The sequence below is a fragment of the Mustela erminea genome, chromosome 11, assembly GCF_009829155.1.
Source record: "Mustela erminea isolate mMusErm1 chromosome 11, mMusErm1.Pri, whole genome shotgun sequence".
NCBI lineage: Eukaryota > Metazoa > Chordata > Mammalia > Carnivora > Mustelidae > Mustela > Mustela erminea.
In genome coordinates, this window is record NC_045624.1 from 91,103,734 (window position 1) to 91,130,381 (window position 26,648).

Sequence of the window (26,648 nt, forward strand, 5' to 3'; positions counted from 1 at the left end):
CAGCCAGACAGACAAATGCCCAATCACTCAGGATTCCCCCGTCCTCCTCCTATGAGGGACAGAGGGATTCCAAGTGCTGTGGGATCCTGAGCGTGCCAGCGGGTTCTCATCACATGTGGGCTTTGAGACCGCCAGACATGGACTTGGAAGCCCCATGAAGGACTAAGCTCCATGGTTCATTACTGGGCTGGAATTCTTCTCTACATGATGGCCTTGATGAAGTTCTTGAACCTAGGTGGGGTTCGGTGAGGTGAGGTTCGGAGCCGACGGCTAAAGAAAGAATTCTTAAGACGTCTCTGGTGCAAAAAGGTGGTTTATTAGAGCACGGGGACAAGACCCGTGGGCAGGCAGAGATGCGGCTGCCCCGGGTTGTGAGGGTAGATGCTACACTTATGGAGGGGAAAGGGTGAAGAGGGGGTGCAAGGCGCCAGCTTTTGCTTTGTCCTCAGCCAGCCTCCTGCTCCCTCATCAGCCTGAGTGGAAGCCCAAGGGCCACCCCTGCCCTCTTGTTGGTGACATGATCAAGACTCAATGCAGAGACCTAGGCCATTTCCACACATGCTGTGGTTCCACTGTCAGCATCTGGCTCAGTTTGCCCTGCTTAATAGGAAAAGAAGGTCTTGTGTCCTAGAGCACGTTAAGGAAGAGTGAAGGAAAAATAACCTTGCAGATGGTTTTATTTGGGGTTATGTCATTTACAGGGCAGAAATCTGCACGAACAGAATTGTTGTTCAAGAGTAATTGTCAAACACCAGAATCAGATGAAGATAGGTCTTCTATCCTGCGCCCTCAGTTCTTCGAAAGCCTGTCCTGGAGCAGCGGCACAGAGAGCTAATGGAAGTTGCTTCTGTAATTGTGTGTCAGCATCTAATTGAGCTTGAATAAAACCATTTCATTCTTTAATGTGACTGAGGCTTGAATGCTACATGATGCAACCAAATTCAAGAACACAGGATGAATGAAACAATTTACAACAGCCTGTATTTTCATGGTCTATAGCACATAGACCACAGTCTACAGCTTCCTCCAACTTCTCCCAATGTCACCTCCCCTGGGTCCCTGAGCCTCGGTGTGATGGTTCCTCGCATAGTGTGTAAGTGTGCTGAGCTCCCACATCGAGCTTTCTCCCTGTTTCTGTCCTCTTGTAATTTCCTTCTTTGGAGCACATAGCATTTTAGTGAATGAATATTTCTTTACCGTCTTAATAACACTTTGTCCATTTATAAAAGGCTATTCTTTTATTATGCTTTACATGGCCATTTCTCTAACAAAACACATACCATAGGCCAAGACCCCGACCTGACTCGGATTTTTTATTTGTTTTGTGTTTTGTTTTCTTTCCTTTTCCTTTTAAGATTCTGTTTATTTATTTGTTAGAGAAAGAGAGAGACAGAGAGAGAGCCGAGAAACAATGAGCAGCAGGAGGACGGGAGGAGAGGGAGAAGCAGACTCCCCACTGAGCAGGTACCCTGACTTGGGTGCAATCCTAGGACCCGGGATCAAGACCTGAGCCAAAGACGGATGCTTAGCTGACTGAGATACCAGGTGCCCCAAGTGTTTTGTTTTTAATGATGATGTTGATTTCTGCAGGAGGAAGGTATTCCCTAGGGAAAGATGCCATAAGTACCGAGTCAAAGATTTCCATCAGTAATAGGCAATTTTATTTTATTTTTTTTTATTATTTTTTTAAAGATTTATTTATTTATTTGTCAGAGAGAGAGCGAGCGAGAACGAGCACAGGCAGACAGAGTGGCAGGCAGAGTCAGAGGGAGAAGCAGACTCCCTGCAGAGCAAGGAGCCCGATGTGGGACTCGATCCCATGACGCTGGGATGACGACCTGAGCTGAAGGCAGCTGCTTAACCAACTGAGCCACCCAGGCGTCCCAGTAATAGGCAATTTTAAAAACTACTTGGAATCTATCCTTATAGCACTGGTTCATGGTTTATTAGCAAAGCAGTTTTCAGTTGAAAGATTTTCAAAGTACCTCTTTTTGCTGTGTTCTACCCTGGTTCTGAATCTGAGCTGGTAAAAAATGAGAACATCATCCGTGTTTTGCTGTATCATACAAACTCAGCCTCCTTTCCTCTCCTTCCCTCCCTCTACTCTCAGAACACTGAACAGACATTGAACACAGCAGGCATTGAGGATACAAGAGTAACAGAGACCGGGTCTTGCCGTGTGGGAGCCGTGATGAGACCCAGAATGTAAAATAATATAACTGAGGGCCACAGACCCTGTGACGTGTGATCCGCATCTCAGAAGACAGAGCAGAGCAGGGAAAGGGTCTTGATGCTCTCTTATTCCCTGTCATCCCCTCACCTGACCGTCCTCCAGGACCCCCTGTGTGAGGCGGGAGCGCTGTCCTCCAGGTTGCCCGAGACAGAGACCAGAGCCTCCCTGGGGAGCTGCCCTTTCTCAGGCCCCCATCCCACCGGTCACCTGCCATTTCCATCCTCTGTGTTCCTGCCTCCTGTGTCTCCTGCTTTGTACCACGTCCTGTCTCCCCCACCTTCCATCCAGCTCTTCCTGCTGCGGTTCCTGCACCAGCTCCTGTCTCCCTGCCTCAGTCAGCCTCTCCCCGTCCCACCAGAGCGCCATGGGACATAGAACCCTGCATTGTTCCATGGGATCCTCAATCCACTCTAGGAGGTAAACGTCTCATCAGCCTATTTCAGAGATGAGCAGACTGAGGCACAAGGAAGGGAATAACTTGTGCAAGGCCATACAAAGAGTGAGAGGTGGGGGGGTGCCTGGGTGGCTCAGGTGTTAAGTGTCTGCCTTTGGCGGGGTCATGATCCCAGGGCCCTGGGATCAAGCCCCACATCAGGCTCCCTGCTCAGCAGGAAGCCTGCTTCTACCTCTCCCACTCCCTCTGCTTGAGTTCCCTCTCTTGCTGTGTGTGTGTGTCTCTCTCTCTGTCAAATAAATAAATAAATAAAATCTCCTGTTCAAAATCCTTCGGTGGTAGAAAGGATAAGGGAAGTGATGGGTACTTAGCCTGGCAGCAAGCACCATTTGACCTCACTTACAGTAGTCCAAACTCCCTGTAGCATTTCCTTGTGTTCTCTTCTGAACTTTCTTGAAGACCTTGTTCGCCTAAACCTTCAGGCCATTCGGCAGCTTGCTTTCTCTCTCCTTCACACTGTTGCTCTGTACTCCTACTCTCCACTCCCAGGAGACAAGTCTTCTCCCACCCCACCCCCATCCCCTGGCTGCTGGGAGGTGTTCTCTGCATTTCCTTAGGAGCTCTCCCCAACGTCGTCCTGTGTGCTGGCTGCACTGCCCTCTGCACTGACCTGGCCTGTTTCTACCCCTGGGATAGAAATCTGAGTTAGAGACTGCGTTACGTTATTCTCAACACACACACACACACACACACACACGCAGCAGGTTCAAGGCAGAAAGACTCAAGTGAGTGATCGGAGGCACAGCAATGTGACCGTGAGTCAGGCAAACTCCAAGTAACTTGATATTCTGGACTCTTGATATTGGATCTAAAAGCAGGTTAAACCATGAAAGCAGAGTCAGAGGAAATCCAGATCCAGATGTGACTTAACACAAACTCTTTCTCAACCAGCAGAAACTCAAAGGACTATTAAACTTTTGCCTACCTCATTATAAGGTTATTTTCATGGAGATTTTTAGTTATGTCCTAGGACTTACACTTTTGGAAAAAAGTTCACATTTTACTTCATGCTTTTGTATAGCATTCATTTTTCCAAGAGTAATAATTTCTCAGTAGTAATGTATTTACTCAGTTAGACGTTCAGAGGAGCAGGATGATAATAACAGGAAGAATGCCACGTAGACATTCTTCATCCAACTTCCAATTCTGAATCTATGGTTGTCTTTCCGCCTCTGACTTTTACCCCCACCTAGTGGTGGTTGTCAGCATTACCATTTCGTTGGATGCTGGAACTGAGCTAGAACAGTGTCAGGGTGGTGGTGTGCTTTGTTCAAGACAAAATGCAGGTGAGTAGCAGGCAGAGAATGAGTGTTGAAAGTGACTGACTTTACTGTATTATATTTTCATTGTCTGAACATTCCATTTAGGAAGTTATTAAAGTTAAAACTATTACTGGAGCAAGTTTCCTAGAATGTAAGATTCGATTCTAAAGCATCGTGGGCTCATTCTGCCGGTGCCTACAAATGAAACAGGACATCTGGGCTCCTGCTGCCCTGGGAGAGATCCAGCGCTGATGGGCCCCTGGTGGAGGAGAGGGCGTCTGGGGGCTGCTGGCCTTCTCCTGACTTTCTTTCTCCAGCACCTAGTGCAGCAACGGCACAGAGTAGAGATAGCTGTGGAAGGAATGGATGAGAAGTAGAAAGAAAGAAAGACATCGGAGGCACCACATTTACAATGTTAGCACTTTTCCTTGTAAAGGAATGGGTTGAGTTTTGTTATCACAGAGATTTGGAAAATTAGCACCTTTTCTTGTATGAACTTTGAAAGATATAAAGGAGTCTGCAGGTTTGCGTGTTGGTCTCCTTCTCTGTGCCTTCAATGGAAGGAAGGAGGGAGCATAATTCTCTGTCAGACGATTGGCTGAAGGTGTTATGTGGGATCAGACAGCTGAAGTGAACCAGTCGCAATGCTGAGGAAAAGGTGGTTTGTCACCTCCTGAGTCATGGGAAGATTTAAAATGAAGAATAGCTCAATTGCATCATATAATCTGTGCTAAGGAATCTAGATAAAGGCCCTGAAAATGGAATTTGACACCTGCTGAGCCCGCACAGCTTTAGGTCATTTGCTAGTTTTCCCCTCTGTGTCTCCGTGCTTTCTACATGCAGAAACAGTTCAGATCTCTAAGTAGGTCCAGGTATTTGTCCTAAAGAGATCTGATCAAATTCTTGAGACTCAAAGAGTAGATCGAAATTAAATTTCTTCTTCCTTATATCTGGTCAGTCTTACATTGTTACCATATGGGAACATTTCCCTGGATTCCAAAAGAACCTGTTTCACAGAAACTGAAGCTGATTATAAATAAATAGATTATCTTTCCCAATTTTAAATGAGACATTGTTTTATTTCTAATATATGAAAATATAATATTTTATAAAATAAAATATAATGAAAATGCATTTTCATTAGCACAAATAGAAAAATATACAATCACTAATTTTTCAACAACTTACCAGACACTGAACATTTTGTTTTAAATCCATGTTTGTAGAAATATACACACACATAAAAGTGAGTGTCATGGGGCGCCTGGGTGGCTCAGTGGGTTAGGCCGCTGCCTTCGGTTCAGGTCATGATCTCAGGGTCCTGGGATCGAGTCCCACATCGGGCTCTCTGCTCAGCAGGGAGCCTGCTTCCCTCTCTCTCCCTCTGCCTGCCTCTCCGTCTACTTGTGATTTCTCTCTGTCAGATATATAAATAAAATCTTAAAAAAAAATGAGTGTCATACTTGGTAGTGTGTGTGAATGAGTGCACTATGTATTATTACTAAAGCAGAGCTTTCAGCAATGGATGCTAATGCTGTTGAGGACTTGAATGTATCCAGAATAAGTAACTCATCTCATCCACACAACTCTAGGAGACAGGTCCCTCACACTGTATCATCATTTTACAAATGAGAAGACTATGACACAGAGAGTTCAAATAGCTATAGACGCAAGATTTAAACCCAGGCACTTGGGGTTCAGAGTCCAAGCACTTGACTCCTCCCCCACCCTACCTTTCCAGTGTTAGTGCAGCTCTCATGAGGTTCTTGTGAGATCAGTAACCTGGTGCCCGTGACGCACTGGGACAGGTCTGAGCACACCTGCCAGTCATGCGACAGGTTATACTGTCATCACTGGATTGGTTTCAACCAAATGAGTCTGGATCTGCTGACTTTGAAGTAGATGTAACCTGGGCACCTTCACTGGCTGTGGAGCTAGGGCCCCAAAGAAGGCATCATAAGGATTGTCTCAGGGCAATAATTAGAAATGTGGAAGTGACCATTATAACAAACACTGCTTAATTGGAAAGCTCAGTTGCCATGCTGTCCTTTACTGTGGACTTTCAATTAGATTGCACCAATTGGAGAAACACAGAGGCAAAAGGAGATTTTTGGCTGTTCTATTGTAGCTATTATGAAAAACAGTATACGATTCAGGTAGCAAAGATTGCAGCTTCTGGATGTGTAGAATAAAAGGCCTCCAGGCAGTTATCTGGTTAAAGAGCCCCATGGGACATGACTAGAAGCTGCATGCTGGTTGTTCTCAGAGGTACGGAGACTAGATGGTTGAGGAGCTGGTGGACATTAAGGAGAGAGCGGCGCTGAAGCCCCTGTGGATGCCCCCTGGCCCCGCCCCTGAGTCATGGTAACATTTGTTCTTGCTGCAGACTGAGAGCTTCTGTTTGCCCAGTGATTTGTTAACCTATTTTGCAATATTGACACAATAGGAAGAGACACATGTAAATGGAAATAAGGCAAATCCAGTTAGAAAGCACCACTAGGTGCTCAGCAGACACTTTTAGCAATAATAGCCAGTGGGGAAAAGTGGACCCTTGGTGCCACCATGTGCTAGGAAATCTTCCCACTGCCATAGATTGCTGGTGTCCCAAGCAAATGGACAGTGATGATGGTGGAGTAGATCAGGCTCGTGAGGAGGAGGAAGAGCTAAGTGTAGTAGGCAGAGGTGCTCATGAGATGCAGCTGGAGGGTGTCTAAAAAAGTCTTTTATTAGTTTCACCTTCTGTTCTTTTGAATGGCTATGATTTATTAATGGGAGGGTCATGTTACACATTTCTGATGACCTAGGTTGAAGGGACATACTCACACCAACACAACCCAAGAGTTAAACATCACCACCACCACCACGACAACTCAGAATCCAACTGGCAGGTCAAGTCAATCAACAATTTCTGTGAAATTCACTTACAGTATTCTAAAGTCTTAAAAAGTCAAGTTGCGTCTCTCTCTCTCTCTCTTTTTTTTTGTTAAGAATTTATTTATTTATTTGACAGAGAGAGAGGTCACAGGTAGGCAGAGAGGCAGGCAGAGAGGGGGAGGAAGCAGGCTCCCTGCTGAGAGCCCTATGTGGGGCTTGATCCCAGGACCCTGAGTTCATGACCTGAGCTGAAAGCAGAGGTTTAACCCACTGAGCCACCCAATCACCCCAAGGAACTAATCTTGTGGGATAAAAAACATTAGTGAAAAATAGTTTTTAGCATTTTTTTCATCCACACCTTGTCTCTAAGTAAGAATAATAGGCAACATCCATTGACCACAAAAAGAATGTCACTCATTTTGGGAATGTTGCATTCAAAGGTTTAATCTCATTTAATTGTTCAGTAACTAATCAAATTTATTAGATCACTCCTATTTTACAAATAAGCTTAGGACAGAGAGAGAGGCAATTTGCCTGATTTCACACAAGTGGTAAGTACTAGAATCCAGATTTTAATTCCAACAACATGAAATTTAAGAAACTTCCTCAGCTGCTCCATAATTCTGTATCTCCATGTGCAGTAGATACCAAAGACATCAAATGATTAAGGATAAGTATACAGTTGGATAATTGTGAAGTAGGGGCATGATGGCAGAGAAGTAGGAGACCCTGTTTCAACCGGTCCACTAAAGTGAGCTAATTATCTACAGAGCACTCTGAACACCCATGAAATCAGCCTGAGATGTAAGATTATACACTTCTGGATCTCTACGGGGGCAGAAGACATCAGTGGAGAGGTAAAGTGGAGTGGGAATAATCTGGCTGATATAGGAGGATGAACAGGGAGGGAGCCACCAGAAGTGACCCATTGAGAAGTAATAACCCAATACAAAAGGGCCCTGTGCTTGGGGACCAGCATTAACTTGGAGTCTGGTTAAACGCACTCAGAAAGAGCAAAAGATCTTAAGGGGCAACTGGTGGAATTGGGTAGTCATGGGCACGGGCCCAAGACCACCGGCCCAGGACAGCCACTGCTGGAAACGATCTATGCCAGAGAGTGGGGTGGAGCCTCCAGTCCATGATCCCTGAGCCCCCAACTTTCCACTGCTTGCACCACTGCTAAGCTGAATGCAGTCCTTCCTGTGCAGGAGAGAGGCTGGTGTGGGTGCTGGCTAGCACTCTAGGTTCACAAGCCTTCTGCACTCTGTGTACCCTGCATGACCGCTGGGTGCTCCCTCCCACCTGTGCCTGAGAGAGCTTGGTGTGGGCAGCAGACAGCGCTCTTTAGGACCCAGTCCTTCTGCCACCTGCTGAGGGTCTGGACGCTCCCAGCCCACGACTGGGAGAAGCGTCACAACAACAGGGTCCTAGTACCCTGTGTGGGTATGGACCCCAGACAGCAGTCGTGACAAGGGCAACCACTGGAAGCGGGCTTCCTGGACCAGGAAGCTTGTGGTTTTAGTGGCACAGGGGTATAGAGACAAGCAGGCGCTTGGGCGGCCCCTGAGACAGTGGCTGGGGATGTGCTCTGTCTGTGGGAGTTTGCACAGCTCAGCTCAGTTTGCAGAGGGGGAGTCTGTGTGTTCTGGACAACCCGGAGGGGAAAAAACTGAGGCTTCTCTCTGAGACGGAGGTCTGGGTGCAGTTTGTTTTCCACTAAACCTCCAAAAGCTGCAAAAAGCCACCAAAGTACAAAAACCTTCAGAGAACAAAAGCCTGAAAAACCGGTTTCCACAGAGCTCAGCCACTTGACAGGGGACAGGGCAACTCAATCCAAGCAAGACTGACTGAAAGGCAACACAGCAGGCCCCTCCCCCAGAAGGCAAGCAAAAGAAAGAGAGGACAACCACCACAGCATCCCAATAAAACTGTAAAACCCCAACATCTGGGTAAAACAATATATTAAGCTCCCGGTATTGCTCTAAATCCTGTATATTTCATAGATAGAACTTTTTTAAAAAAATTTGTTCTCATGATTCTTGTTCTTTTAATCTTTTTGATCTACTTACCATTACAACTAGAAGTTTAATATATTCCATACTAACCTTTTAACTTAAACTTTTTCCATACATATACCTGTGTTTTTCTTTTTCATTTCTTTTTTTAAATATACATATAGATACATATAGCTTCAAGTTAATTCTTTTCCCCTAATCAATATTACCCCTATATATAAACCAGTTTTAATTTCCCTTTATCTCCAGAAAGTTGAGCCCTTTAACAAAGATATCAAGATATACTCAGAAAGAGCCAAAATAACCTTCCTCTCCCACATCAAGGATTTATAACCACCCTCCCTTCTTTTTCTTCTGTCAGCGTTTCTGTGTATTTGTTTTTGTTCTGGTAGTATATAAACCTTATCCTTGAAGTTCATTTTGGCTGGGTTCTTTTTTCTTTCTTTCTTTCTTTCTTTTTTTTTTTTTCTTGTCAGTGATTTCTGTTGGTCTTTTTTGGTCCATTTTTGTTTATATACCTTATAATTCTTACTTTTGGGGCTTATTCTGGCTGGGTTTTCTCTTTTGTCTCTCTCTCTCTCTTCTTCTTTTTCTTTCTTCTTCTTCTTTTTTCTTCTTTCTCTTTCTTTTTGGTGGTGGCTTCTGATTGCTCCAAAGCATTCCAGTGTGCACCTTGCCTGCATTGTGGTTGATATATTCAGATACACATTCCCTCAACCGCCTCTCACTAAAATGACTAGGAGGAGGAACACCAAACAGAGGAAAAAATCAGAAACTATGCCCTCTCCATCAGAACTGTTGGATATGGACATAAACAGTATGTCAAAAAGGGAATTCAGGGTAACAATTATCCAGGCAATGGTTAGGTTGGAGAAAACCATTAGTGACAACATAGAATCTCTAAGGGCAGAAGTATCTGGAAGATCAGCTATCAATGAGATCCAATCTAATCTACATACTCTAACAGCTAAGGTAACAGAGGCAGAAGATAGAATTAGTGATCTAGAGGACAAAATAATAGAGAAAAAGGAACAGAAGGAGGCATGGAACAAACAGATTAGAAGCTAGGAAAACAGAATTAGGGAAATAAATGATGCCATAAAATGTTCCAATGTCAGAATTATTGGGATCCCTGAGGGGATGAAAAAAAGAGATAAAATTAGAAGATATAGTTGAACAAATTTTGGATGAAAATTTTCCCAAACTGGGGAACAGAATAAGTATTTGGGGCCTAGAAGGTAGAAAGAACACCCACCAAGATCAACAAATCTAGAAAGACCTCAAGGCACTTAATTGTGAGACTAACAAATCATAATTTTAAACAAGAGCTTCTGAGGGGAGCAAAGGGAAAGAGATTCCTTACGTATAGTGGAAGGTCCATCAGAATAACCTCAGACTTCTTCACAGAAACCTGGAAAGTCAGAAAGGGCTGGCAAGACATATTCAGGACACTAAATGAGAAGAACATGCAGCTAAGAATACTTTATCCAGCAAGGCTGACTTTCAAAATGGATGGAGAGATAAAAAGCTTCCAAGACTGGCAAGATTTAAAAGGGTATGTGACCACCAAGCTGGCACTACAAGAAATATTAAGGTGGGGAGGGTCTATTAAAGAAAAAAGAACCCAAGTGACATAGATCAGAAATTTACAGAGACAATCTATAGAAACAAGGACTTCACAGGTAACATGATGTCAATAAAAATGTATCTTTCAATGATCACTCTCAACGTGAGTGGCCTAAATGCATCTATAAAGTGGCACAGGGTTGCAAATTGGTTAAAATGATAGGACCCATGCATATGCTATCTACAAGAGACCCATTTAGAACCTAAATATACATCAAGACTGAAAGTGAAGGAATGGAGAACCATTCAAGCCAACGGGCCTCAAAAGAAAGCTGGGGTAGGGATTCTCATATTGGATAAATTAGATTTTAAATTAAAGACTGTAGTCAGAGATAAAGAAGGACACTACATCATTATTAAAGGGTCTGTCCACCAAGAAGATCTAACAATTGTAAATATTTATGCCCCCAATATGGGAGCAGCCAACTACATAAGCCAACTGTTAGTCAAAATAGTCATATTGATGTGAATACATTAATAGTAGGGAATCTTAACACACCACTCTCAGTAATAGATCATCTAAACAGGAAATCAATAAAGAAAGAAAAGCTTTGAATGGCACATTGGACCAAGTGGACCTCATAGATATATACAGAATATTCCACCCTAAAGCAAAAGAATACTTATTCTTCTCAAGTGCACATGAAACTTTCTCAGAATAGACAACATACTGTATCACAAATCAGGGCTCAACCTATGCCAAATGATTGAGATTATTCCCTGCATATTCTCAGACCACAGTGCTTTGAAACTGGAACTTAGCCACAAGAAAATGTTTGGAAGGAATTCAAACACTTGGAAGCTAAAGACCAACCTGCTCAAGAATGTTTGAACCAACCAGGAAATCAAAGAAGAACCTAAAAAATCCATGGAAACCAATGAGAATGAAGACACATCAGTCCAAAACCTATGGGATACAGCAAAGGTGGTCCTAAGGGGGAAAGTCATAGCCATCCAAGCCTCCCTCAAAAAACTGAAAAATCCAGAATATGCCAGCTCTCTTTACACCTTAAAGAACTGGAAAACCAACAACAAATTAAGCCAACCCCACACACAAGAAGGGAAATAAGATTAGAGCAGAGAACAATGAGATAGAAACTAGAGATACAGTAGAACACATCAATGGAACTAGTAGCTGGTTCTTATAATGAATCAATAAAATCAATAAAACACTGGCCAAACTAACACAAAAGAAAAGAGAGAGGATCCAAATTAATAGAATTATGAAGGAAAGGGGAGAGATCATGACTAACATCAAGAAATAGAAACAATCATCAGAAGTTATTATCAACAGTTATATGCCAATAAATTAAACAACCTAGATGAAATGGATGCATTCCTGGAAACATATAAACTTCCAAGACTGAATCAGGAAGAAACTGACAACCTGAATAAACCAATATCTATTAACGAGATTGAAACAGTGATCAACAAAACAAAACAAAACAAAAGCCCAGGACCTGACAGATTCCCTGGGAATTCTACCAAACATTCAAAGAAGAAATAATACCTATTCTCCCGAATCTGTTTTAAAAAATAGAAGCAGAAGGAAAACTTCCAGACTCTATGAAGCCAGCATTACCCTGATACCCAAACCAGGCAAAAACCCCACCAAAAAGGAGAATTTCAGACCAATATCCCTGATGAGTATGGATGCCAAGATTCTCAACAAGATCCTAGCTAACAGGAGCCAACAGTACATTAAAAAGATTATCTACCATGACTAGGTGGGATTTATCCCTGGGATGGAAGGGTGGTTCAACATTCACAAATCAATCAATGTGACAGAACAATTCAAGAAGAGAAGAGAGAATAACCACATGATCCTCTCAATTGATGCAGAAAAAGCATTTGACAAGATACAACATCCATTCCTGCTTAAAACACTTCAGAGTATAGGGATAGAGGGAAAGGGATAAAATCTATGAAAAACCCACAGCTAATATCATCCTCAATGGGGAAAACCTCCAGCCTTCCCTTTGAGATTAGGAACATGACAAGGATGCCCACTCTCACCACTGTAGTTCAACAGTGTTGCCAGAAGTCCTAGCAACAGCCATCATACAATAAAGAGAAATAAAATGTATTCAAATTGACAAAGAAGAAGTCAAACTCTCTCTCTTCCCAAATGACATGATACTTTATATAGAAAACCCAAAAGACCCCACCCCTAATCTGCTAGAACTCATACAGCAATTCAGTAATGCGGAGGGATACAAAATCAATGGACAGAAATCAGTTGCTTTCTTATACACTAACAATGCAAATATAGAAAGGGAAATTAGAGAATTGATTTCATTTATTATAGCACCAAGAACCATAAGACAATAAAGTTGGGTGATGATTATTATTAGCTAATGTCCAAAGCCCCTTGATTTTGCATATGGAGGACAGAACACCAGGGCTAGAAACAATGTTCCTCCTCACTTTCTTGATACATATGTATGGAAACAGGGTCAGAAACCAGTACTTACCATGTGTCAGGTAAATGAGTTTCCTATGCCAGACACTCCACAAATATGACCTTATGTCTTTAATAACTATGAGGTGTTATTTGTGTTATTCTGGATTGGCCCAGAAAGTGTAAGTACTGTACCCAAATTTATGCAACTACTAATTATAAAACTGAGGTATAAGTCTAATCTGTGGCACCTAAAACTCTGCTCTCACACCCCTCCTCCTGTGTGCACCTGCCTCAGGACCTTGGCTTTGGGGTTTCTTGTTCAATGTCAAAAACTTAGAGGAAGAACAGCAAATGGAGTAAGTGTGTGAAATCTTGATTCAGATGTTCTGTGTTTAAGCCCCAGATCACTGTGTGTCATGGTGCAAGGGTTAATTAATTTTTTAAAAAAAGATTTTATTTATTTATTTGACAGATATCACAAGTAGACAGAGAGGCAAGCAGAGAGAGAGAAGAGGAAGCAGGCTCCCCACGGAGCAGAAAGCCCGATGCGGGGCCCAATCCCAGGACCCCGGGATCATGACCTGAGCCCACCCAGTAGCTATTAATTACTAGGGTTAATTAATTTTAACTCATTGCTCCCATGTGTCAAATGGGAATAAAATCCTTCACATTGAATATTAAGAGAATTAAATAAAATGTACTCACAGTGCAGCACAACACCTTCTGTACAAGCTCTCAGTGTCAGTTCATGTTATTAACCACCAGAAAGACCATCAAAAGAAATGAAATCTTGCCATTTGCGACAACATGGATGGAACTAGAGCGTATCATGCTTAGCGAAATAAGTCAAGCAGAGAAAGACAACTATCATACGATCTCCCTGATTTGAGGAAGTGGTGATGCAACATGGGGGCTTAAGTGGGTAGGAGAAGAATCAATGAAACAAGATGGGATTGGGAGGGAGACAAACCATAAGTGACTCTTAATCTCACAAAACAAACTGAGGGTTGCTGGGGGGAGGGGGTTTGGGAGAAGGGAGTGGGATTATGGACATTGGGGAGGGTATGTGCTTTGGTGAGCGCTGTGAAGTGTGTAAACCTGGTGATTCACAGACCTGTACCCCTGGGGATAAAAATATATGTTTATAAAATAAAAAAATAAAAAAATAAAAAAGCTAGAACCAATGCTCCTTGTTATTTCCTTTGCACATATGTGAAGAGAGAGGATGAATCTATACATACAATGTGTCAGCTAAATGACATACCTTGTGGTAGACATTCCATATATGTGACCTAATGTCTTCAATAACTGAGTCAGGTGTTATTTGTGTCATTTGTGGTTGACTCAGAAAATGTAGACAGTTTACCTGTATTCATGCAACTAATAATTAAAGATTGGAATTTAAATCCAGCCTGTGACACCAGAAACCCTGCACACACACACACCCCATATGTGCACCTGTCTCAGGACCTTGGTTTGGGGAATTAGAGGAAGAATAAAAAGTGCCTGGGTGTGTGAACTCTTGATTCAGAAGGTCTGGGTTAAAGCCCCAGACCTAGCTGTGTGGCATGGTGCAAGGGACTGAATTAATTTTGACTTACTGTCCTTCTGTGTAAAATAGGGATAAAATCCTTCACAGTGTTAGGAGAATTAAACAAAATGCACTCACAGTGCAGCACAACACCTTCTCTATGAGAAGCTCTCAGTATCCGTTCATGTTATTAACTACCAATAAGAACAGAGAATTTAAAAAAGGCTAGAGCCAACTGTATACCATGTTTCCTCAGTCAGTAGAAACAAAGGCTACAGTGATGAATGGAGTCCATTGTTGAAAGAATTCAGAGCACATCACTGCACCCTAATTTATAGTCCTCTCACACCCAAACCAGCATTTACTGTGTGGAGATGACTCCCGAGAAATGATGGATTGACTTAAAATATGACTTGGTCTATCTTGCAAGATCCGGCCATTCTGAGGCTTCTCCCTGAAGCCAGGGAAGTTCAATGGTTAAGTTGATCAGGAGGAAAAAATGCTACAGCATAACATAAAGGCAAGCATAGACAAAACTTACCATTTTCATCACTCAGAGAAGCTTTTGTGTAGTTAATAGCAGTGAGCCCTAAAGGAAAAGGGAGCAAGTATTATTCAATCGTTTATTTGCATTATTTGATGTGTATCTGTGTTGTGAGTAGAGGGTAGATACAATTTGTCAGCAGAGAGGAGAGAGTCATTACTAATAGGAGCCCCACAATTCTAGAAAAGGTTGGTCTGCTTCTGTGTAATTCAGTAGATCAATTTATATATTTTTCTGCACATGAAGATGTTGAAATTCATGAATGATACATGTTTTTCTTTTTTATCCCTCATAACTGGAGGGTAATGTCTAAGACTATCTTGTTTCCTTCTGTGCTTATAAGTCCCAACACAGGCCTGCTGCACAGTAGCTGTTCTATAAATACTTGAAGTTGAAAGGAAAAATAACAGAAACAGTAGCTGCTGTACAGGCCTCAGCCCCCACTGCTGACATGAAGGGTTGCTACCAAAATGAATTTATCCAACCCTAGAATCCACCATAGAATCTTACATGTTAGAAGGAGTCTGTTTCAGGTAAATTCCCCATCTAAGAAAAGAAAGCAACCCTATCTTTCAAGTTATGCTTTCCACACTATCCCCAGCTCCTCCTACGATTTTCTATAATGGTAGATGGTGTTTGTGGACATGACAACAATACTAATGAAAGCCAGTTCCTATTGATTGATTATTATTGTGCCAGTATGTGAGAGCTCACAGCCATTATCTCATCTGATCTCCTAGTGATACTGATGTAAACTGAATTTGGAGGGCTCCATGTCAGACATGAAGAAATAAGGTTTAGAGAGCCTAAGTACCTTGCAAAGAGTCATAACAGAGCCAGCGGTCAAAGGGCCTTTGTAGGGGTTTAGATGAGCTAAAGCCTGTGGAAAGTACCTTATGAAACAGTACATAGAAATGAAATATAACTTTACCATTGTGGACTCTGAAGCATTCTCTCTTCTAGTATCTTAATTACTGTTAGCAAATGACCTTTCTGTTACAGCTCAGCATTTCAGTGCACTTCTTTCCAGGAGTAGAATGACAGTTCAAGTCATACTGATAGCTGTCTGAATATACAAAAATGAGGTGAGGGTTGTATTCATCTACAGTGTTAAAAATAAAAGAAAAGAAAAGCCTAACATATATACAAAGGCAAAATTCCTTGAAAAGGTCACTGACCACTGGTTGCAGGAAGAAAGATTTTCAAGGTTGTTTTGGTTTACTCTTTTTCATTCAGCTTGATACATCCTTGTCCAGAGATACATGGTTCTGGTGGGCAGTATTATGCACCCCACACAATCTTATTTTGGTGTGCTCTAAAAACAGGTTTGAGGTATAGGCTTTGGAGTAAATCCCAAGAAGGGAAATGTTAGTATATTTATGTTAAATGTTAAACTATGCTTGAGAGCTGAATTTGAAGTGCCTTAAAGATCTCTTTCTTTTCCATACAGTGACTTTATTTATCATATTTGTACCTGAAACTATTATAACACTGTAAGTTAACTAACTGGAGTTAGGATAAAAACTTAAAAAGGAAGATAAATAAAAACCACTTACCATAATGCATTGATTGATATAAAGAGAGTAAGGTTACAATTTTCGTGATAAAATTTGTATGTGTGTCATAGGTGCTCTTTTTGAATCAAGGTTCTTTGAATATTTGGACAAGATGAGTTTTATCCCTCTTCAGAATCACTCATTCTTTTGTGCACAAATACATACCTACATACATACACATACATGTATTTGTTTTTAGGTTTTATTTATTTATTTGAGAGAGAGAGAAAGATAGAGCAAGGTAAGGGCACAGGGAGAGGGATTGAGATAGAATCCAACATGGGGCTTGATACCACAACCCTGGGATCATGACCTGAGCCAAAAACAAGAATCAGATGCTTAACTGACTGAGCCACTAAGGAGTACATATCTAAGGAGTACATATATATGTACTCCTTAGTGGAATGAATATATATATACATATATGTATATATACATATGTATACATATATGTATATATATATATTTTAATGAAAAACAAAACAACAAACAACAAAATTTTCAAGAAACATCACTAGAAATTTGCTGTAGAATTGTATTAACAGAAATGCCCTTTTCAGCTTTGTTGCTATGAGAAGACCTCAGAAGGCATTCCTTTCACTAATAAGTTCCAAGTAAAACACATCATAAAGAGAAACTTCTCCCTTACCATAATCATTACCATGGAACTTACTACACATTTTGTTTTTCTCTGATCACTAGAAAATCAAAACCTAACAGGATACTTTAGCCCAGGGGTTTCATTAAATGTATGCTTTGTTCATTTGTTTCCTCTCTGTTACTTAGCTATAGAAAAAAATTAGGGCTGCCTGTGTCATCTTATTTTAGTGGGTTTTAGGAAATTATATAAATAAATACAATAAATATAAAAATAAATTCACCCATGTTAAGTTTTCAAGAGCAAGCATTTTCACTGACATAATTTTATTTGCTCTTCATTGTAGTCAAGGTGAAAGCAAAGGTAAATATTTGACCCTAATTTGATCATTGAACAAACTATGAATTTATGAATAACAAAAATTCAATCAAATAAATTTCAAAGATCTAGTTGGTTGTATCAATTGATCTATTCATGAATCAGGCAGTATCTAGCAAGTAGAAGGGAGCTCCAAAGGGCTACAAAAAAGGGAAGATTTTTAACAGTAGAGAGGAAGTGAAAAAAGTATTAGGAAAGAATCCATTGTTTTAGGTAAGGTCACCCTCCCAAGGAGAGCAGAGGGGTCAATCAGTAAAATTCCTAGGACTGACATGGAAATTCCCATGTCCCCTGGTTAAAGGTTACAGTTCTGAGTGTTGAGACTACAGGGGCACCAGGGTAACTTAGTGGGTTAAGCCTCTACCTTCAATCAGGTCATGATCTCAGGGTCCTGGGATCAAGTCCCACATTGGGCTCTCTGCTCAGCAGGAAGTCTACTTCCCCCTCTGTCTCTGCCTGCCTCCTAGCCTACTTGTGATCTCTCTGTCAAATAAATAAGAAAAATCGAAAGAAAGAAAGAAAGAAAGAAAGAAGAAAGAAGAAAGAAAGAAAGAAAGAAAGAAAGAAAGAAAGAAAGAAAGAAAGAAAGAGAAAGAAAGAAAGAAAGAAAGAAAGAAAGAAAGAAAGAAAGAAAGAAAGAAAGAAAGAAAGAAGAAACCAACTGCAATTGGGTTGGTATTAAGCCTTGGTTCACTGACTTGGAGCCTCAAGCCAATGAGGCCATTTTGAGCTTGTGGTTTTCCTTTTGACAGCCCTGCCTTTGATCAGACTCTCAGCTTAACTGAGAGCTGGGATCAAAACTGAAGCATTAACAGCACTCTCAGCAACTGTTGCCTAGTGTGGCACTCATAGCTCTTGACCTTTTTGTTTAATCTTTGTGGTATTCCCAATTTACCACTTCAGCTTTATGATTTTTGAGTTGCTCATTCTCTTTGCTCCTTTCTTTGATGTTCTAGTCTAACTGGCTCTGAGCTTGCACCTAAGTCTTTTAAGAGAACAGAGCATACTACATGGATTATTATGATTACCATAAACAGAATTACCATAAACTATAATTCCCAATGTTTTAGTGCAACTTGAAGTCATGGTCCCTGAGACTCAAAGCAGTTAAAGTCAAATAAGAAAGACACTGAAGGACTCACTCTTTTAAACTATGTGGCTTGGTCAGTGAGCTCATGTTTACTGAGTTGTAACTTCCCTGAAGTGTTAATCCAGGGCAGGACTCAGCTGGTGGCTACAGCACAGACTCAGACTTGCTCAGCTGAGAGAGAATCAAGGGCTAACTTATTTTCAGGAACAACTTTAGCTAGAGTCTAAGGCTTTCTGTTGGATAGCCCTTGCTTTAGCAAGAGATTCTGCAGCAATTTCAGGAATGAAGAAGTTCTTGATGGTACCTCATTTACATTTATTCCTAACCAGGGAAGTAGGGCTCTGCCAAAGGAGTGAATCCTGGGTCTCAAAAACTTCTTGATAGGTTCATTCCAACTGAGGATGTAAATTTAGGGGAGTCAACCAGTGAGCTGTCTTACTTAGCTTGAGAAAATCTAGGACCAGCCGTTAGATTTTGTGCTAACCTGAAGTACAGGTTGCTCTAAATTCCAGAGTTTAGTGCCCTTGGCAATGACCTGGGAGATACAGATCAAGATGCTACCTTCTCAGGCCAGTGCCAAAGTTAAGGGAAAAGAAAAAGAGGGAGAAAGTGTTTCATGTTTGGTTATCGTATGAAGTCTTCATCCATTGTTTTGGTGACAGTCTACCCGGTGTCAGCTACTCCTGGAATGGAGTTAAGCCACACTTTGGTCCTTCCGTAAAGTAGCCACAAATGAAATGTAGACCTAAACCTTCTGGCCTTATGTCGGGTTCTCCAGTCTGACAATCACCAAACCAGTTCCTCAAGGACACAAAACAAACTTAGGAAGATTTTGCCATTATATCTGGGATTATAGTTCCTAGATGTAAAATAAACTGGTGTACTGGAAAGCAGTGAACTTGACACTTCAGATTTTAAGGATCCCATTAGCTAAACATTTGGGCTTCTAGGAGCAGAAGTAATCTAGAATTGGAGATTGTGCATATTTATCAGTGTGGAATATTGCATAGAAATTTTCTTGAGATTCATGAATTACCTCATGCTAATCCAACCCATTCTCTGATCAATTTATACTATCAGATTATCAAGGGAATATTCGTGAGGTAGCAAGTGCTCTAACAGCCTTTAATGCTTGACTTGTGTGCATTTTGTTGTTGTTGTTCTGTTTTACCTTGGCTTTTTGATTTTGGCTTTTTCTGCCTCTGAGATCCCTTTTAGCAGTAGCTTTTATCTACATGAAACAAGACAATTATCTGTACCCTAGTGTATGCGTAGTGTATGTGTATCTAAGAGAAGTTACTGTGTCTTGTCCATAAGAAGGCTTTGTGTGTGCCACCAGTAATTCTCCTGGAACACTGCTGAGGTTTCTGTCCAGGGAACTGTGGTCTGAAAGTTTAGGGGCTTGGCTAAGGTAGGTAGTGGCAGGTAGACCACCTGCCACTCAGCAGGGCTCTGAGTGGTCAGTTCAATAGGACTCCAGACAAATGTGCCACCTCACTGGGGTTTAGGTATAACTATCTGCCAGCCCAAGCTGACTCACGCTGTAGAAAAGCCAATTAGATCAGGAGCATAAATGCAAGGAGAGTAGAGCTTAGAATGAAGTAGAACTCACCTAGAGCCCTTGAGAATGGCGAGAAGGACAATGAACTCATAGGCCTCACAGTTATCACCCCTGTATTTCTCCTTATCTCTGAATGCCCCAGAAGTCCATTTTAGATACTGTTGCTGCCACCAAATCTGTGGCTACCACCGAATCTGTTAGCAAAAATTCAACCAAGTAAATGTTAAAGACCAATGGCTATATTAATCAATCCAATTATGAGTGGAGCAACATGTCATCTAGCAAGTAGAGGGTAGCTCCAAAGTACTACAGAAAGAAGCAAGTGAGGAAGTGAGCAGGGAGTGTGGAAAATGAAATTATTAGCAAAGATGCATTGTGTAAGTTAAGATCGCCCTCCTAAGCGGAATGGAATCAGTAAATATCATAGAGCTAACCAGGAAACTCCTATGGTCACTTGTTAAAGGTCACTGCTCTGGGGGTTTGAAATTGCATGTGAGTTAGGTATTAAGACTCAGTTTAGTTACGTGGGACCTTAAGCTAGGTGTTGCCATTTGGATCTGTGGTTTTCTTTTTAGCAGACCCAGGAAGATGGAGATTGACTTCAGAAACTTAGACTTGTCTATAGAAAGCTCCTCATACACCTTGTTATGTGCTTGTTCTCCATGGCTTAAAAAGGGGCTTGTGAACCACAGGGAAAAGTACAAACAAAAGTTCCTTCTTATGGGCCCTTTGGGGTTTTGGTCTGTGACATTAATTAATGCTCAGGACTTGACTTCTGAGTCTAGTGAGTTACTGATCAAAGACACATTCAGCTGTCTGCCCACACTGTCTAAATATGTTTAGTGTCTGCATCAGTGGGGTTCCTTTTGGACACTACATCTGAATCACAAGTGAATATCAGTGATTAGGAAAAGGATATTTGCTTTATGGTAGTGATTCGCCTTGGGACAGTAGTTAGTCCTTCATCCCTTAGTGGACTGGCACTCATGAGGACTGCACTAGATGTCTGCTGAGAAGATTTACCAATGGTAAGACATATATTCACTGTGTAGAATGGAAGAGTGTTTATAGACATTAGCCTCACCCAATCTTTAATTATCAAATTTCACCTTAGAGTGGTACATGCAATTGAAATCTGAGAAGCCCAAGACCATACTAAAACCTCAGCAGGCAAATTACTATTTTTTTAAACTGGTTCTATCAAATGAACAGCATTTTGTAACTTATAATTCATTGTTGATGGGTTATACTTTGTATAGAGCAAGAATGAAGTGAGAGGGACTTTGCTGAGTAGAACATTCATGAAAGATGTATAATTGTTCTTACTTCCTGATCAAGTAAGATCATCAAAGTGGACTCTCTTTTGACCATTTATTTTGTGGGAGGTTGGCAAGGGCTTTCACGTGTATTGCTTCCTTTAATCATACAATGACTCTAAAAAACAACATTGTAACCTTCATATTTTGGATGATGAAACTGAAGTTAAATGAATTCTTCCTCTTCTTTTTCTCTGTGTGTTCAAAGCCTATACTATTTCAGTTCTATAGGGGAACAGCAGGACAGTGATGCTACCATTAAAGGTAACAGGATAAAGAAAGATTTCTATTTGTTTATTTTCCATTAAAACTTGACAGAAAAGTTGGGACATTCCCTTTGAAACAAAGGGTTCAGGTTATATGCCTACTTATATGCACATACCTTTGTTTACTGAAGGAAAAAGAATTTCTTCATCAACTCTTCCTTTACTATTCTTGTGTTTGATGATACATTTGTGTTCTTTATCCATTGATGCTCCAGTCACGGTCAGCCAGCTGAATTTCATGTATGTGTCCTTAGTCTTCATGGTGTCTCCCTGCTGGGATTTCAGGATTGTTTTGTCATCCTTTACTTGCCAATCTACCTTGATAACATCAGGGAAAAAAATCCTCAAGAAGACAAAGATATGTTCTAGACTTAAGGGCTTTTATTTCAGCAACTGAAGGAAGTGGGCTTGGTGGAAATGTCTTCATTAGGATTTTTATCTGTGGGAGAAAATGGAAGAGCAATTAAAAACATGTTTGAGAAACACAAATATTTTGTGGCTTGGAAATACCTAACATATAGTAAAAGGAAGGAAAACTTGCTATAGAACTAGTATTTGCCATGTGTGGCCTTTCACCCACAGTGGGTTTTGAATTTTTAATTCTTCTTAGTTTCCATGGGAAAAGAAGTCCTAGAGATTATGTTACTTACTCAGAGTCATAGCTATTAAGTGACAGAACCTGGCTTAGCATGTGGAATTTTTTGGAACAATACATAGCAACTTGTATGAATGGGAATCTATTTCCATATGTATATGACATATATCAAATTGAACTTTAAATATGGAAATCATGACTACTTCTGATACTGGAATTCTTTTCCTTGATTTCTGACTTTATAGACTATTTCACTTTCACATCTGAATCACTCTAGGACTTTGAGTAGGGAAGTATTAAAGCTGTGCCTCCAAATTATTTACAAGGCCTTGAATTTAGAAGCAATGTTGTAATATTTCCAAAATTTTGCTTAAAAAATTTCACTGATTATTTCCAGAAATGTCCTTATATTAACTGTATCAAGTAATGCATTGATCACAACTTTGTTTCCTTTAGGAAATGTGTGCTAAAAGTGCATTTTAGATTGGAATTTCAATTGAAGTTGAAGTTTGACTAAGAAGACACCATAATCTAACTCTTAGTATTTCCTCACTGAATTTGAATCTGCCCTAGCAGCCTGCTGAATTTGTAGTATTCAACAATTTTATTTGATTTCATCTGCTGAATACAATTATATGTAACCATTGTTACATTAATAGTTATGGTTCTAAGTTTTCTACAGTTGTAATGTCAAAATATCAGAGTTTTCAAGGACATGCCATTTGAATGCTGAAATTTTCCTTAGTTATATATTTATGTTAATTTTGTGATTGAAATTATAAGTAGTAGAACCTTTTCCAATTTGTTTTCCAAGTGGAACACAGATGTTTTATTCATTTTCTCTGTGCACGAGTTTAGAGTTACATAATAATCTAATGGGAAACTTCCTAAGCAAACCAGAATTGGATTTCACCTTTGAGAAGGAAAGAATAAAATAAATTTATTTATTTATTTATTGTTTTTTTCAGTGTTCCAAGATTCATTGTTTATGCACCACACCCAGTGCTCCATGCAATATGTGCCCTCCTTAAAATTCTTGAGAATTTGTGCTTGTGCAACAAAGCTTCTGATTTTTATACTAAATTCATAAACAAGCAATGATGAGTTATTTACTCATGCTATAATGAAACATATCATAATGTACTTGTTTTAACTTTGTATATATTGCTCTAGAATAGATAGCATTTTATTGATTATGATAGTAAGACACTATTATTTCTCCAACCATGTACTACTTTGTCTGTAAGAAGTGTGTTATATAAAACAAGACTAATTTTTCACAGTACATGATGTTTACACAATTTTAGCCTCTTGTCAATAGATAAAAGAATCCATTTTTCATCTTACGAAGCTTGGTTTTCTTATAGAAATCATTCTGATTTGTTAAAATAAAAAACTTGAGGGGCATGTGGGTGGCTCAGTGAGTTGAAGCCTCTGCCTTTGGCTCAGGTCGTGATCCCAGGGTCCTGGGATTGAGCCCCGCATTGGGGGTCTCTGCTCAGCGGGGAGCCTGCTTCCTCCTCTCTCTGCCTGCCTCTCTGCCTACCTGTGATCCCTGTCTGTCAAATAAATAAATAAAATCTTTAAAAACATAAATAAAAAATATAATAAAGAACTTGAAAATCAAAGGATGAATTTGGAAAATTTCTGGATGGTAAGACAGTATGCTTACCTCCTGTCCCTTTTCCATAGGTAGATGCATGAATTTTCATTCTTTTCCATTCTTTTCACAGAATGAATCTTGAACTTCCATATTTTTCTCATTGTGATAGTTAACTGAGCATTAAATAGTGCACTTGATTAGTATGCTTAGTGCCTATATTTTGGGTAATTATATTACATGTTTTTACTTTGAACATTCTTTTTAAAATTTATTAAGTTTTTTTTTATGGCCAAAATCATTTTCATGATGCATAAAATAGAAACCAGTTTACAAAATAAATAAATTTGCCCAATACATTTATATATATTCATAATCAAAAGAAGTTTTGAGGTTAATTGCCTGAACTATATATATTTTATTAAAGAAACAAGAGGCATTGTATACAAATTAAACAAATGCAACCACATTTTCAATTAAGTGTAATATTTCAAACTTGCATATGGGTATAGATTCAAAGTTTTTCTATTTTATTCTTATTTTTCTTTTGTTAAATAAACCTAGTTATTTCATATGCAAATATGAATTTCAAATTTATGAATTTCTAAGTATATTTAAAAGTAGTAACTGTATCTCTAACTGTATTTCTAAGTACATTCTAACTATATTTTCAATCTTCAATTGTTTTTCTACTAAATATGAGTACTAAGTCCAAACTCGTACGTGTTAGAGATTATATCAATTAAGATAAAAGACTAAAATTTAAAATACATGGGAGGATAGGTTAGCCCAGTGATGGGTATTAAGGAGGGCATGTACTGCATAGAGCACTGGGTGTTATACACAAACAATGAATCCTAGAACACTGCATCAAAAACTAGTGATGTACTGTATGGTGACTACATGACATAATAAAAAAAAAAAAAGAAAAGAAAAAAAAGAAAAAAGAAAAATAAAAATTAAGAATTATAAACCTTCCCCCCAAAATAAAATACATAAAGAAAATACAAAAATTTAAAAACTCAAACACATTTTAATTTCATTTTTGTGGCCAATTTTGGAAAAAGTCCACTGAGAAGAAATGAACACTTCTAAATTCAAGATTTTTGTATATATCTGTGGACAGTAAGGTAATTTTCCATTGGAGCAGTTAGAAGTAAAATCAAATCCTCTGGAGAATTTTTGCTCTGTCAGTATGATTGGCTACAAACCACTCTCCAGACTGGATACAATTCTCCCCTTAGGTTTGAAATGGGACAACACCTACACAGCAACTACGGTGCTTTAGACATTGAGCCGGGCACTTTATCCAGTCTCATTCAAATTTTTTATGACCCCTACTGGATACATCCTGTTATCCCATTTTATGAATTAGGAACCAGAGGCCAGGGTATAATCACCCAAGTTCACATAAGCAACAAGTGTTGGAGCCAGATCTCCAGGTCAGCCTGGGTCCAAAACCAACACCCTTTCACCATCTGGAAAGGAAACGTGTCAACTCACACAAGTTTTCTGTCATGATCAACTTTGTTTTTGGGCCAAACACTCTCATAACAATTACCCATGTTTTATATGAGCATTTTTTAAGGGTTTATTATTTATTTGAGAGAGAGAGAGAGAAAGCACAAGCAGAAGGTGGGGGGAGATGCAGAAGGAGAAGCAGACTCTCCGCTCAACAGGGAGCCTGATGCAGGCCTTGATTCTAGGACCCCAAGACCATGACCAGAGCCAAAGGCAAAACATTCAGCTGACTGAGCCACCCAGGCATTCTGGTGCATGAGCACGTTCTGCAAGTTAACACAGACACGAAGTCAGATCCTATTACAATGTTTGCACAATGCTGACCTCTACTGTAAATATTGGCATTAAAATCTTTCATAAGATTTCCACATCTAAACATTATATGAAAATGAGATATTATAATATCATTGCTATTATTATTAGCAATTCGTGATGATTGTGTGTTCCAACATGACATTTTAATCTGGGGGCCAAATCTTCCCTTACTAATGATAATACAGTATTTGGGGGTAATGATTAGATCTATGCTAATCAAGCATAAGGACTTATTCTTTTGCTTGCACCCCACTTTGTTCTACTATGTCTAGAATTCACTGAGCCATCATCACTGAAAATCGGACCTTGACACAGCAATCAACAGGCATTGAATTGTCTTGTTTTATCTACTGCATTTCCAGTGTAAGAAAATCAAAGAGAACATTGGCCAAAGCCTAGAAATGTATGGTCAATTTATGGAATTGCTTCATCTGTGTTCTTCAATGCAAATGGTGTTTTTCCCACCAACAGTACAATCTATGTGCATTCCAAGCTCTCACCAGAAATTTTTACCTTACACTGACTTCCTTCCAGCTCATGCCAAAAGTTTGGCTTGAAACTCCTACAGTGAAAATTCAGGGTGGGATGACTAGAACAACGGCTGGTTGTCTGGTCTTGCAAGCCTTCTACTGTCATGGTAGATCACTAGACTTAAGTGTCCTGAACCAACTTAACTGTGAAATACAAACTGTAAACAAACAAACAAAAAAGGGAGAGAGAGAGAGAGAAAGAGAGAGAAATTTGTGTGAATACCTGATCTATAAAGATGCACCATAAAGAATTGTGCTGTCTCTTCAAAAGCTGAAATGATAGAAAAGCAGCTATAAGCCCTCAGAGAGCCTTCATGCATACTTTTCATTCATTCCTTTCAGGGAAAAGCTCATGGTCTTGTGTTGCTTTGTGTTCCTC

General features: G+C 40.1%; 1 pseudogene; it reads right to left on the reverse strand.

Annotated features, from left to right (window-relative positions):
- Nucleotides 1-6,516: 6,516 nt before the first annotated feature.
- On the reverse strand, nucleotides 6,517-22,368 carry LOC116568785 (annotated as a pseudogene).
- Between the last annotated feature and the right edge of the window lie 4,280 nt (nucleotides 22,369-26,648).